The following is an 11,863-nucleotide window of genomic DNA, read 5'->3' as shown; positions in this document are numbered from 1 at the left end:
ATGGTATTCCTCAGTACAACATTTTGAAATCTTATCTGGGAAATCCATTTTGTATGGCTTAATGTTGGTTGTTTTTACCTCTGTCATTATCCTCTGGAAAGAATGCTTCTGTCCACATTCCTTTTTGAAGCATGCTTTCCTCAAACTCTTTTCTTTTCTTTTAAGTTTCATCAACCAGGGTAATTTTCTCATTCTCCTTCCCTGTGCCAAAAATAAGATATTTGGAATCATTTGCTAATTGTCTGACATCTATTCTTTCCATATTTAGCCACAGATTGGAGGGATTCTTTCTGTTTTTTTGTTTGTTTGCTGGTAGGTACTGCAATATCTAGCCATAGATAGCTTTTATATTCTGTCAATTCTCTTTTAAGCCCATGTGACTTTGGTAGTATAAGGATCTCCTGGTAGATGCATCATCTACCGCTGAAACTACTTTGAAATGTATTGTCTCAGAAAGTTGCCCAGGGTCATTTAGGCATTATGTGGTAGAGAGAGAACTTCCCTCCAGATATTCCTAACTCTTTGGCCAGGATATCATGCAATCACCAATACTAAAGATCAAATGATGTTATGAAATGAAGGTCCCTTGAAATTTTATATTAGCCCACTCCATTAATCCAAGTGAGTTCTCTATAGCTATTTACTTACATGCACTAGCCCTCTGTAAGATTGTAAGCTTCCATAAGGCAGGGGCTGTTTTGTGTGTGTGTGTTCCCAGACCAATAAACTGTCCCGTAAATATTTATAGGCACTTATTTTGTTTTTTAGTTAGCAAGTATTGATTTTTTCCCTTTTACCTCCTATATCATATGTTGAAAAGATGAAGAAAAGTGAAATGATTAAAACAAAAATATGTAGAAGAGAATGAAGAGAACACTTTATTTTTTAACTACAACACTGTTAAAAATTTCAAAATATTAAAAATTCTGATCAACCCAATGACCAACAATATTTCCATAGGACTTATGATGAAGAATGTGCCTACCTTCTAACAGAGAAACGATGGGATAAATATGCAGAATGAGATACAATTTTTTTGGACATAGAAGTCATTTTGTACATGATTATTGGCTTAGGAATGTAAAACTGACTAGGTAATCATCATTCTATCAATAATTTGATATTGTAAAAATTTTATTTCTAACTTTTAATACATGAATATCCATTATTATTTTCAAATGAGTAAAAATAGACAAGAAATTTAAGGTTTGATATGTCCATAAGTTAGATATACTTTTGATCTCATAATGCTATCTTCCCTAATGCCAGGTCTCCCTAAACATATGAGAACAAATGGAGCTTTAGAGTTTTACATAATGATTTACTGCTTTAATATCCAAATTGTGTTCATGGGCTATGTCTGTGAGCTAAACTCCAACTACAGAGTGCCTGATTCAAAGGAATGCATAATTAACCTTAGCTCCTTTAATAACATTATGCTGCATTTTGACAACCAAACAGTGAAACCCCAGCATGAACAACTTCTGTTTTTATTGAAACCAATAGACAAAAACCATAAATAATTGTTATGTGCCCTGCTGATAGTACCAATTAGCTAGCTTTATAAAGAAATGGTTGTAAAGAAATATAATGTCCTAACATGTATTGTTAAGCATAAATATAAGGAGGTTTTCCTTTTGTTTCACCAGTGCCTTTGAACCTTAAAAAAAGGTTACTCGTAAAAAAAAAAAAGCTCTGCCTCCCTCAATTCTGAGGCCTAAGGACAGTGAATCCTTCAAAAGCTGAAACAAATAGACCTAAGTAGCATTATGCCCTCTGAAGTAAAACTTCCTGTAGTTTGAGTATATGTTCTGGGCCAGGCCTATCTCAAGCTAGTCCATTGATTGAGGCTTGGAATTAGAATACAATGAAATGGCTCCACACCCTGAAATGTAATTCTGAGGGAAAAGCCTCTTACTGATGACAATGCTAAAAATGATGCAAATCCTGGTTGATATCAAAGAAAACAATATTTTTCTCCACCCTTCTATCCCCAAGGTTATCAAGATTTGTCAATTTTGGTAGCGATAGTCAGGGAAGAATATTGAAGGATAGAAGTCTCAGAATAAATCATAGGCTTTATTTGAGATTCTGTATGGAAAATTGCAGCATTTACTGGACACACAGAGAAACAGAATGAACATTTTGAACAGTGAACAAGACAGTCCTTTGGGTTTGAGCTTGGGGGGGAAAGGGGAAGAAGAAACTAGGGATCAGACTATTCAATATAAAGATAGTAATGCAGATTTTCTTCCTCATTTCTCTTTTTTTTTTTTAAAGGAGGAGAGGCAAGCAAAGGGAGGAAATAGTAAAATAGTGTATAATGCTGGAGGGAACCTTAACCTTGAATGTGTATGAGATAAACTTCCCCATAAAACAGAGGAGGTATCAGAATGAACCCATGTGATGGGGGCAGGGCCCAAGACAAGATTTTTGCCTTTGACCCAAAGGGAATCTGCCTCCCATTTGTCTACAGACCCCAGCACTTATCATCCCTTGAAAGCCCTACCTTACCTTTAGATCCTATTCAGATGCACCTTCAACCCTTGCCCTTTTTGTCTACAGGACCCTGAAAACCCTTAAAGAGTCAAATTTCCTAATCGACTCCCCTCATCTCCCTTTGAAAGCCTTAGCCTTACCTTTTAATCTTATTCAGATCTGGCTCCCTTTTGTCTATAGGCCCCAGAAAGGCCTTCCTTTATCTCCTTTTGAAAGTCCTAGCCCCACCTTGATTTTGTGCAGATGCCTTTCAAGCTTCTGCCTTCCTGTTCCCTCCATTAGCTATTCCAATTGTCTATTCAATCTTTCAGACCTCCCCAATTAGAATTGTTACCTAGACCCTTTTCCCAACCCCCTTCTCTGGCCACCCAAAGTTACTTTAGTATTTAAGATCCACCTTGGCCCTCATTCAGATGCTGAGAATCTGAGGCCCACAAGGCTGAGAACCTCTCATGACCACTTATTTTTATGGGTGTCACCCAGCTGAGAATCTCTCATGCCCCAAAGGCTCAGCCTTTCTCATGCCCACCTGTCCTGACAGGCATCACCTGGCCTCTGTGATTTATCACTAATAAACTTTTCCTCTGGCTAAAGAACATTTGAGTTGAATTCATTTAGCAGGGCCTGGTACCGCGATCTTGGGGTCCCAGCACCCCAAAAGTCCTAGACCTTTTCAAATGGACCAAAAATAAATAACAACCAAATAGTTATTTACAAGAAATATATTTAAACATGAAGTTATAGAAATTTTTAAAAGGAGATGTTACAATGAAGTCAATTATTCTTCACTTGAATCCAATAAAACAGATTTGTCAATTGTGATTCCATATGTCAGCAATAAAATCATCCTGGTTGAGAAAGTTAAGAAAGGGTGTGGCCCAAACCCAGGTCTTCATCCCTTGCCCAAAAGGGAATCTGGCTCCCCTTATCTACAGGCCTCAGCCCCTCATCTGCCTTTGAAAGCCTTAGCCTACCTTTTAATCTCATTCAGATACCTTTTAGTTGCTTCATTATCTATTCCTATTGTCTATTCAATCTTTTAGACATTCCAATCTCTGGGGATTCACACCCAGACCCTTTTCTCAGACCATTTTCCTAGACCCTTCCCTGGTCACCCAAAGTATATAAGATCTACCCTGACCCTCATTCAGGGCTGAGAACCTCTCATGCCTGCTCATCCTTACGGGTGTCACCCAGCCTATGTGTTTTATCACTAATAGACTTTTCCTCTGGCTGAAGAAGATTTGAGTTGAATTCTTTCAGGCAGGGCACGGTACCATGATCTTGGGGTTCCAGCAGCGTCCCAAAACCTCTAGACCTTTTCAATTCCATTATATCACAAAGTAATCATAATGAAAGAATAACAACATTAAAATAATATGAACTGAATAACACAAATATCTGTCCTCAAAGAAAAGCTAATTGAACTACAGAGAGAATAAGACATTAAGAAAATCAAAACTAGAGAATTAAACATGGTTCTTTTAGGTCTAGAAAAATGTAACCATAAAGTAAAAATAAAAGAAAAAAACAGATCTGAACACAAGAAAAAAAAACTATCATGATTTTTGTAATTAACCAAATCATGACACGTGTAATGTTTATTAACTATGCATTACAGCTTTACAAAAATTGACCATATTTTATGACATGATTTATAAATATAGGAAATTCAAATATATTAGGTATGTTTGGAAACATGTATGCTGCAATAAAATTAGAAGCCAAAGGGAAATTTTGATGAAAGATTTCAGATATGAACGGAGGAAAATAACATAATTGTAAAGAATAAGTGAATCAAACACCGAGGCAAAATAATAATATAAAAGAAAATTAGAAGTGAGGTTATTTTCCAAAAATGTAAGGGATTCAGACAAAGCAGAGCAGAACACCATGGTAATATAAAGAAAATAAAAAATAAGCCTATAAACAAGATAAATGAGTTTTGCTGGAAATAATACATACAACAACAACAACAAAAATATATTAACCTCAAAATATAGATAAGAAAATAAATTTTGAATGTCAAGAAAGAATTTAAAACTGAAAACAATGAAAATTTTATTTAAATAATAAAATTAGTTTTAAAAGACCAATTAACTAGACAAGCCATTAGTTATATGTTTTAATCATAATAAAACTAAATTGCAAAAACCAAATATGAAAAACATAGATTTATAACAAAGAGGAAATAAATAATATCATCACAAAATAATGACGATAGCAATATTCATATAGTGTTTTAAGATTTGTGAAGCTGTAGATACGTTATTTTGTTTGATTGATCCACTGCTATTTTTCACAGAAGCTTTAACTTGCTCTGTTTCTTACGGGGCTGGTTTCCACTTCCTTAGCCAACCTGGTTGTTCTTTGTACCTAAAAGGGCTTACCATCTTGGTGCCAGATTTATTGCTTGCACCCTGTAGTTTTTAGCCTTATTAGAGCTTAGAAATTTCTACTCACACCATCTACCAATCTCAGCCTCCCCTAATAACACAGATTACTGATGTGCATCACTGTACTCAGCAGCAGAAATATGTCATATATTAATGGAACTTTTGAAGAAAAAAATAAAACTCAGGCCTCACGAATGTAAAAAAAAAATAAACCAAACTAATTGTATCAAATGAGTTTTTAAAATAACCTAAAACAGAAGATGACCTGACAAATTCCTGAGCCAAATAGAACCCAGTTATCCAACTAAAGGAAATACTAAACAGATAAGCTAGAGACTGATGGGGGCAGGGAATGATGGGGGTGGGGCCCAAGCCAAGATCTTTGCCCTTTGCCCCAAAGGGAATCTGATTTACAGGCCCCAGACCCTCACCTCCCTTTGAAAGCCTTAGCCTTACCTTTTAATCTTAATTCAGATCTGGCTCCCTTTTGTCTATAAGGCCCCAGAAAGGCCTTCCTTTATCTCCTTTTGAAAGTCCTAGCCCCACCTTGATTTTGTGCAGATGCCTTTCAAACTTCTGCCTTCCGGTTCCCTTCATTATCTATTCCCATTGTCTATTCAATCTCTCTGACCTCCCCAATTAGAATTCTTACCTAAGCCCTTTTCCCAACCTCCTTCTCTGACCACCCAAAGTTACTTTAGTATTTAAGATCCACCTTGGCCCTCATTCGGGTGCTGAAAATCTCAGGCCCACAAGGCTGAGAACCTCTCATGCCCACTCGTCTTTATGGGTGTCACCTGGTCAATGTGATTTATCACTAATAAACTTTTCTTCTGGCTGAAGAAGATTTGAGTTGAATTCATTCAGGAGGGCCGGGTACTGCAATCTTGGGGTCCCAGCACCCCAAAAGTCCTAGACCTCTTCAGAGACTACTATCAACTAATATTGGTATAAAAATATGGAATAAAGAGTAGGCAAAGAAACACAATGACGCATTTTAAAATATTCTCTAACCAGGTTAATGTGTCATAGGATCCCATGGATGATCTATGGTCCAAAAATTTTTAAGTATGAAAGATCATATTGTTAGCAAAGCATTAAAAATCTTAGGAATATAGTAATAACTACATTAAAACCTTTGTTAAACATGGAAGATGGATCAATGAATGAGATTAGGTTAAAAAAAGACTCAAAAGAAATGATAACAATTATATTAGTTTGAGATTTGATAAGACCAAGAACAGAAATTAATTGTATAAGGATAACCTGTTATGAAAGGACTGCTGGAAAAATTGGAAAACAGTTTGCCAAAAGAATAAGTTGGGGCCAATAAATTGGGTGCATATGTGTGTGCATGTATGTAAGCATGTATGTGTGTATGTATGTATGTAGAGATGGGTGAAATAAGTTATAAGTGAATACATAATAAGCTCCAAATGGATATTAGATATGAATATAAACATTCACACTTTTAAAAAGATAGAAGATATTTTAAAAATGCAATTTATTGGTTTTTTTATCATCTAATTTTCCTAATTGCTATCATAGAATTTTCCTATTCTAATTTTCTCTGTTCCTTTCCTGAAGGATATATTTTATACTGAATAATTTTTAAAATGGCATAAAAGTTCATAAAAACACCAGCGTTGTAAGTCTAACATTACCTTCAATATTCAAAATTCAAGATTCTACCATCTGTGCAAAGAAGCAGGGAGGGATATCTACTTATCCATTTTGGGGAGCCATGCTCAGGCATAGCAATTTTATAGCATTCAGTTTCAGTTTTCTTCTTGGTTTTTTTCCTTTCATTTTATATTATTGTAATAATTTTGTATGTTATTTTCTTTTTTGTTTGTTTGTTGTTGTTTTTTGGTTTGTTTGTTTTTTTCAGTGGGGCAATAGGGGTTAAGTGACTTGTCCAAGGTCACACAGCTAGTACATGTCAAGTGTTTGGTTTGAAGCCCGATTTGAACTCAGGTCCTCCTGACTTCAAGGGCGGTGTTCTATCTACTGTGCCACCTAGCTGCCCTTTGTATGATATTTTCTTGCTTCCACTTGCTTTCCTTTGCATCAGTTCATGTAAAGCTTTGTTGTTCTTCCTTTTTTGTTGTTGCTCATTATATTCCAGTATAATTTTATAACACAATTTGCTTTAGTCATTCCATAGTCATTTGGTATCTATATTCTTTCCAGTTCTTTGTTACCACAAAAAGAGCTACTCTAAGTTTTCTGGTGCATATGTGACTTTCTTTTTCTCAATGATTTTCTATACAGGATATACACAGAAATGGAATTTCTGAATCTGAGGGTACCAACATTTTAATCTTTCTCTTCATATAATTCCAAATTGCTCTACAGAATGGTTGGACAAATTTATAGCTGCATCATTCATGTGGCAATCTTTGAACACCTCATCCAGCATTCAACATTGTAATCATTCATATTTCTTTCATTTTGCAAGATATGGGGTAAAATCTCATGTATTATTGAATTTGCATATTTCTTATTGTCAGTTATTAGGATAATAATGATGTGTTCGTTTATTATTTATGTCTTCTTTTGGGAACTATTTGTTCATATTCTTTAACCAACAATCTATTGAGGAATAGATTTTTATTATGTATTGCTATAAATTTTCTATGTATCTTGAATAGCAAACCATTATCACAGATATTTGATATACAGTTTTTATCCTAGGCAAGTGCTAAATGTTTTGAAGATAACAGTTTCATAATATACTTTGGAATCTGGGAGTGCTATTGCTTCTTCATTCCTACATTTTTTGTTATTTTAATGTATATTCTAAATATTGTGTTACTTCAAATGAATTTTATTATCATTTCATCTTACTCTGTAAAGTCTCTCTTTTTTGACATAGCACTAAATCTCTAAATTGTATTTGGTAGTGTTGTCATCATTATTATATTTGTATGGCACAGTCATGGACACTGTATAACTGTCCTGTTATTTAGGTTTTTCCTTATTTCTTTAAAAAGAATTTTGTAATTCTTTCTATGAGAGTATTGAGTATGCTCTTACAGATTGACTCCCAGATGTTTTGTGCATATTTTAATTATTTTCAATGGGACTTCCCTTTCTGATAATGACTACTGGGTTTCCTTTTTGCCATTTATAAATGTTCTATATTGAGGGGGCTATATTTTCTTATCTAAAACTTTATTGATGTTCTTGTCTCAACTAATTTCTTTGCTGATTCCCAAGGATTTTCTTAATAAATAATCATGTAACCAGTAAACAGAGCCTTTTTTTCCATTTTCCCTATTTTTATTACTTTAATTTTTCTTGCCTTAAAGCTTTTGCTAACATTCATTACAAGTGTTTGTTTACTTTTATACTTTTTTTACTCTTGTATTTGTTGAAAAAAACTTATTGTGATGTACTATTGTACCTTATGCTAGCTTTTGACCTTAAATAGATGCTTTTTCATATCAAAAAGATAGCCTTCTATGGCTGTACTTTGTAGAATTTTTTTAGCATAAGTGAATAAGGAATAGCTGGATTTAGACCCTGTTTCTGACAATTACAAGCTTTTATGACCACAGGCAAAACAAAACCTTAGAGGAAACAGCAAGAAGGCCAGTTTGGGGTGACTGTACCATCTGTAAGGGAAAATTATGTGCACGCAACTAGGAAAGGTACACTAAAGCTTTAGAAGCCAATCCAAAGAGATGTCCTTTCTGAAATGAAGATGGTACTCCCTGTAGTTTCTTGACAGGGAAGTGATATGGCTAGTCCTGTACTTTCTAAAAGAGTTTGGCAGTTAAGTGTAGAATGGATTGGAGAAGTGCTGAATTTAAAGCAAGAAAACAATTTAGCAATCTATATCAATAGTACAGGCCAGAAATGAAAAAGACCTGAACTAAAGTCAAGTATTTGTGTGCATGGAGGAAAAGAAATGTTTGCAAGACTTGGAAACTGACTGGGCATGAGATAGAGGAAGAAGGAAGAGTGATGTATGTCTCCTAGGTTGGTGATCAGGGTGACCAGGATAATTTTGCTGAATATTCAAATCAAGAAGCAATGAATAGCAACAACAACAACAATACCCATAATACAGTTTACAGTTTGAAACCACTTTATAGTTTACAAAACTTTTTTTAGAATAATTCTCTGAAGTTGGCAGTGGAAAAGTATTATTCCCCTCATTTTGCAGCATTTATGTGTTTTAAGGTTTGCAAAGTATTGCATATGTATTATGTATTTTGATCCTCCCAACTGTGTGAGGTATATGCTTTTGTTATATATATTTTACCAGTGAAGAACTGAGGCTGAGAGTTTAAATTGTCTTGGCCAGGATCACCCAGGTTAGAGGCAACTAGGTGGTGCAGTGGATAGTATGTTGCACCTAAAGTCAGGAAGATCTGAGTTCAAATCTGGCCTCAGGCTTGTACTAACTGTGGGTCCTTGGGTCAGTCAATTAACTTATGCTTGTCTCAATTTCCTCAAATGTAAAATGGGGATAATGACAGAAGAAACTTCACAGTGCTGTTGTGGGGGGGAAATAATAATTATGAAGTGCTTAGCATAGTCTTGGCCCTTAGTAAGCAATACAAAAATACTTATTCCCTTCATCTTCTTTCCCCTTAACATCTGAGGTAGGATTTGAATTCCAATTGTCCTAACGCCAGGGCTAGCACTCTGCCTGTGCGGTATTTAGATGCTTACATAAGGAAACATAGGGCTATAGAGGTGAAATTAATTTTTCACGATATTGTAACTACTAAGTAGGAGAGATAGGGTAGTAAATAGGTCTTCTGCTTCAAGGCTGGTATTCTTCCCAATAGTCCACACTTTTTCAAGACATTTTTTACACTGTATTTATTCCTGATGAGCTTTTATAATATAATAAATTTAATAAATAAAAGTTTAACTAACAAAGAAATAAGTTTTACTGATATATTTATGCAATTCTCAAACGCTTTCCTAAGTGAATATTTTGGTTGGAAAGCAAGCATATTTAATTCTCTCCTTCTCATTTCAAGAATAGAATGGAGAAATAATATAATAAAAAATTTAAAGCCTAATTTAAATAAGATTTTTGAGAAATGAAATGATGGATTTATGTATTTGGCAAAAACATGTATTGGTAATTTGGCTGCCTCTTCTTTTGAAATGTCTTCCTTATCTATTCCCTTTATGCAACACATCAAGTTGTAGCATTCATGCCAATGTAGTATCCTGTGACTAATTACAGAGTTTATGCCCAATCAGGGATAATGAGCACAACTAGTACCTTACAAATAGATCTTCCAGTGCTTGTTAAATGAGATTAGAAAAACAATACGTATGATATATTGTAATTTTATATCTCCTTCCAGGGTCATATTTTCCTACAAAAAGAATGAATATTCAGTATAAAAATGGCCTTGAGAAAAGTGAATAGACTCATCCTAATTCCACTTACTGAAGGAGTTTTGCCCTATGAAAATGTGTATTACTCATTGTATTTGCTCTATACATAAATAATTATAATTTAAGTACTATATAAGTTCAAAATAATTTTCATGAAATATGTGTAATATGGTCAAAAAGATAAGGCACCTTTTGACCATTTAGATGATTTGGATTATTTAGTCTACACATTTTTTTCACCTAATCATGCATCCTTCAGTATTATCTTGGATTGTTATTGATCAGAGTATCTACACCTTTCTTTCTTTTTTTCTTTCTTTCTTTCTTTCTTTCTTTCTTTCTTTCTTTCTTTCTTTCTTTCTTTCTTTCCTTCCTTCTTTCTTTCAAGGCAATGGGGTGAAGTGACTTGCCCAGGGTCACACAACTAGTAAGTGTCAAGTGTCTGAGGCCAGATTTGAACTCAGGTCTTCCTGAATCCAAGGCAGATGCTCTATCCACTGTGCTATCTAGCTGCCTCCAATATCTACATCTTTCACAGTTTATCATTGTTATAATATTGCTGTTACTTTGTACAGTAATATTCTGATTCTGCTTATTTCACTCTGCATCAATTCTTATAGGCCTTTCAATGTTTTTTTTTTCTGAAAGTATCCTCCTCATCATTTATTATAGTACAATAGAATTCCAGCACAGTCATGTACCAGAACTTGATGAGCATTTTTCCAATTAATGAGCAGCTCCTCAGATTCCAATTCTTTGATCCTACAAAAAGAGCTGCTATAAGTATTTTTGTACATATAGGTCATTTTCCCTTTTCTTTGTTCTCTTTGAGATATTGACAGAATAGTGATATTTTTAGGTCAGAGGGTATGAATAATTTTATAGACCTTTAAACATAGTTAGAAATAGTTCTCCAGAATGGTTGGATCAGTTTCCACACCACCAACAGTGCAATAGTGTTTTTACTTCTCCACATTCCCTCCAGCATTTATTATTTGGGTTTTATGCCCTATGAGCCATTCTGAATGGTGCAGAGTGGTGCCTCAGGGTTGTTTTAATTTGCATGTCTCTAATCAATAGTTGTTTAGAACATTTTTTTCATATAACTGTAGAAAACTTTGATTTCTTCTTCCAAAAATTACATATTCATATCCTTTGATCTTTATAGGGAATGGTTTCAGTTTTTAGAAATTTGACTCGATTCTCTATATATTAGAGAAATAAGATCTTTGTAAGAGAAACTTGTTATAAAATTTTCTCCAAGTTTTTTGATTTCCTTCTGATTTTGGCTATATTCATTTTGTTTGTGCAAAACCTTTTTAATTTCACATAATCGTAATTATTCCTTCCACTTCCTGTGATTCTTTCGATTTCTTGTTTGGTTATAAATTCTTCCCTTATCTATAGATATGATAGGTAAATTTTTCCATATTCCTCCAGTTTAGTTATAATATTATCCTTTATATCTAAATTGTGTCCTCTTTTTGACTTTATATTTGTATATAGTGTGAGATATTGGTTTATGCCTAGTTTCTGCCAAACTGCTTTCTGGTTTTCACAGTGTTTTTTGTCAAATGGTGAATTCTTGTCCCAAA

The sequence above is a fragment of the Phascolarctos cinereus genome, unplaced genomic scaffold (assembly GCF_003287225.1).
Source record: "Phascolarctos cinereus isolate Bilbo 61053 unplaced genomic scaffold, phaCin_HiC Scaffold_5;HRSCAF=322, whole genome shotgun sequence".
NCBI lineage: Eukaryota > Metazoa > Chordata > Mammalia > Diprotodontia > Phascolarctidae > Phascolarctos > Phascolarctos cinereus.
Note: the sequence above shows the minus strand (reverse complement) of the source record.